We start from the raw sequence: 3,620 nt of genomic DNA, 5'->3' as shown, positions 1-3,620 counted from the left end.
TTAGAGACATTTTAGTGCCTGAAAGTTTGGGTCCCCTTTGACTTCAATGGGGTTCGGTGTCCGGGACACGGACCCGGACTTTTTTTTCCAAGTTCGGCCGAACACGGACATCCAGGTGTCCGCTCAACTCTCCTCTCTAACTAACTAAAATAAAATGGCTCTCTCCTATGCCAAGCTTGTGATAACATTAGTCCCTCCTCTTGTCCATACATTGGACACATTGATCACAGTCCAAGGTACTTTTCTTGACAGGAGCTGGGTTAGACATCCATACCCTGCAGAGAGATCCCGCGGTAACCATTCCCCTGGGACGAGGAGGAGGTGACTTCAGGTTGGAGAGTGATCTTTAATTACATGGAAGGATGCACTGTAATAGGGATCCGTTTAGAAGGAGCTCACTGATGTGACGTAAATTTCATTTGGGTACAGCGTCGCACGACCACGCAATTTTCCATTAAAATCCTGCAGTGCTGAATCGCAAAATAGGCCCTGGTCAGGAAGGGGGTAAAATCTTCCGGGGCTTAAGTGGTTAAGAATGCACTGCAAAAAGCAATGAGACAACAGACTTCAATAATCAATCACCCAACAATTTGTCTTAGGCTGGCCATACACTATACAATTTTCTTGTTCAACTTTGCTTTAGATTTACCAAAACCATGTGATATAGGGTCAAACCTTAACACTTTCAATGTGTATGCAATCTGGCAGGCCCTTGCACTACATAGTTTAAGGTAAATCTAAAGGAAATTGAATAAGAAAATTGTATAGTGTATGGCCAGCGTTAACACTCCCATATCAGGTAGCCACCCGAATAACCAATTCCACAAATTACCAGAAACATCCTGCCTAATTCCTGAAGCTAATTCATGTAAAGCTTGAATATATGACTGAATGGAAGTAGCATGATTGGTTAGATTAAAGCAACACATATTCTCAAAATGCTCACATCACAAAATTATGTTTAAGAAGCAAATATTCCATGGCTACTCTATTTTTGGAGTATTGCCTTGCATGTACCTTGTAAATCAAGGAGCAATTCCTTCAAGGCAGCAGAAGTGTGATTAAGGCTTTTTGCCATGTTACAAGCAAAAGCGTTAATGGTTCTAGCATTATGGACTGCCAAATTATCACTCCCACAAGAAATACAGCTAAACTTGTATATTCTGCCTTGGAAAGTAGAGTAATGTCTGATTAACAATCCTCTGATACAGCTATAGTAGTCCGCCTTACCGCAACTGCATGTCCTTGTGATTGGGGCAATATGATACTCGTACCTCCAGTGATGTTTGCCAGGATGTAGGAATAAGTAATATTTCCACAGAAAAACAGCCATCCTAAAGGTAGTTTAACATGTCGGATATGACTGGACTGAAGTACAATGCTATTACAACTCATATTATTTCCTGCAGTACATATCCTGTCAGTGCTGCAGAGAGCCCTACAACCTGGAGGAATAGTGGTTGGGGTAGCTTTGTTAGAAAAAAAGTTTTTGACATTTTCCTATTTGGTTGGGGTCACAAGTCATATTATAACATACATCACCTTGAGTAATATTAAGGGTCTTTATACTGGTCATATTTTCCAGACGCTTAATGGGATCAGGACAGTCCTTACAGTACTCATAAAGGCTAATATGGGAACGTATGTCATCAATTTCAACAGTTGTGTCATTCTGTAGCATCTGAAATACTTGCAACAATACTTGCATTGGAGTAGGTACAGCTATCAAACAAGTGGTCAACAAGTCAAGGGGGTTATGCATATCTGACAAACAAATTTAGAGGTATTCATCAGATTCCTTGCCATATAAATCCAATCATTTTCAGGTTGCTTTACCAAGCTTATATGGCTGTCTGTTCAGTTTTACATTTTTGTCATTTATCCAGGCCCAAGGGCAGTCATCATAAACAGAACCCGCAATCAGATAAACAGTCAAACCAAACATGAATATGATTGCACAAAACACTACTCCCCTCTCACGGATCATGACGGACTTTCTTGAAGTGACTTGCATGGACCCAAGAGTCTTTGCCTTCAAGCTTTACTGAAGAGGGTGTTGTCAGCAAAACCTGGTAAAAATCTTTCTTGAAGACCTTTTCTTTGTGGTTTCCTCAGGACCACGTAGTCACCTGGCTGGAGAGAGTGGGTACCTAGAACATCATCAGGGTTAGGTAAAGAAAAGTAAATTTTTTTATATGTTTCAGTGAGAAGCTTCTGTAACTGTATTACATACTGTTAATTCACCCATGCCTAATGCCAACTGATGTGAAAAATATTGTCCTAGACTAGGGACTCTCCCAAATAGAATTTCATATGGACTGAGCTTGTGCTGCCCCCTAGGGGTTGCTCAAATAGAGTATAGCACAATAGGAAGACACTGTCCAAGGTTTGCCTATTTCTGACATCATTTTTGCAAGTGTATCTTTAATGATTCCATTAACCGTTTCAACTTTCCCACTGCTCTGGGTGTGGTAGGGTGTGTGAAATTTTGGACCGGTGCCTACAAACTCAAGGAATTTCTGTACCAATTCTGCCTTGAAATGTGAGCCTTGATCTGACTCAATCACCTCTGAAACTCCATACCGGCAGGTAACCTCTGATAGCAAATTCTTAATTGTGGTCTTGGCATCTGCTTTCGCCACAGGCCACGCCTCTGGCCATCCCGAAAACATGTCAACGCAAACTAGGACATATTCCAAGGGACCTTTGGGTGGCAACTGAATGTAATCTATCTGAAGTCTTTGAAATGGATAGTCTGGTCTTGGCAAATGCCTCCTGAGGAGTATTTTCAGTACGCCCTGGATTGTGACGTGCACAGACAATACACCCTGCAGTGAAATCATCTGCTGTTGTAACAAAGCCAGGTGCAATCCAGTACTTACCTACAAGGCTACACATCTGATTCCTAGAAAGATGAGTAGGACCATGAGCAAGATTTGCCACAATGGGGCACAATACCCTAGGGAGACATAACTGGGTTCCTGTCAGGATGATGGCACTGTTGTTCCTGGAACTGAGGGGCGCAATTCCAGGGCACACTAGCGGGTGTCTCCGAGCAGCTAGAGTGTACTTTTAATTAAGCTGCACCTGAGGAGGACTGCTGAGGGAATATAAGCCCGCCCTTCACTGAGGCTCAGTGCTTCAGTATTTTCTCTGCTAGCCGTGTCCCTGTCTGAGCCTGATCCTGAAACCTGTATTCTGATCCTGTACCTGGCTCCCTGCTTTCCTTGTCTCCTGTCCCTGTCCTGCTATTGTTTGCTCCATCCTTTTGTATATAGTTTGTTAGGTTCTATTGGGGTTATGTACTGTTATCATTTTTATTTTGTTTACTTGTTTATGGTCTACTGGTGTTGGTATTGGAGTGTGTCATTTTGCGTAATAAACGTATTTACACCTTTATCCATCGGGGTCCTGATTCCTTGGTGCAGCCAACTGATCTGATCACCCTTGCTGGATGCCTGCATGTGGTATCCCTGACAGTTCCACACTTCCACAGGCCTTTCTCATCAGGTTGAGCTCCTTGAGCTTCCCATGCTGCTTTCCTTCCTTGAAGCCTGATCCTGCAGGCGAGTCCAAGGAATCCTGATCCCAAGACTCGGGTGTGGTATCTGTGATACTCC

General features: G+C 42.9%; 1 long non-coding RNA gene across 1 annotated transcript; it reads right to left on the bottom strand.

The window, feature by feature from the left end:
* Positions 1-542: 542 nt before the first annotated feature.
* Positions 543-2,976, bottom strand: LOC309551940. Its single transcript, XR_014225115.1, has 4 exons — positions 2,719-2,976; positions 1,370-2,596; positions 787-1,202; positions 543-600 (listed from the first exon to the last, which is right to left on the bottom strand). It is a non-coding gene; the product is annotated as an uncharacterized lncRNA (long non-coding RNA).
* Positions 2,977-3,620: the final 644 nt, after the last annotated feature.

The sequence above is a fragment of the Pelophylax lessonae genome (genome assembly GCF_965119305.1).
Source record: "Pelophylax lessonae genome assembly, chromosome: 4".
Classification (NCBI taxonomy): Eukaryota; Metazoa; Chordata; class Amphibia; order Anura; family Ranidae; genus Pelophylax; species Pelophylax lessonae.
Note: the sequence above shows the minus strand (reverse complement) of the source record. Positions and strands in the feature narration are given on the sequence as shown.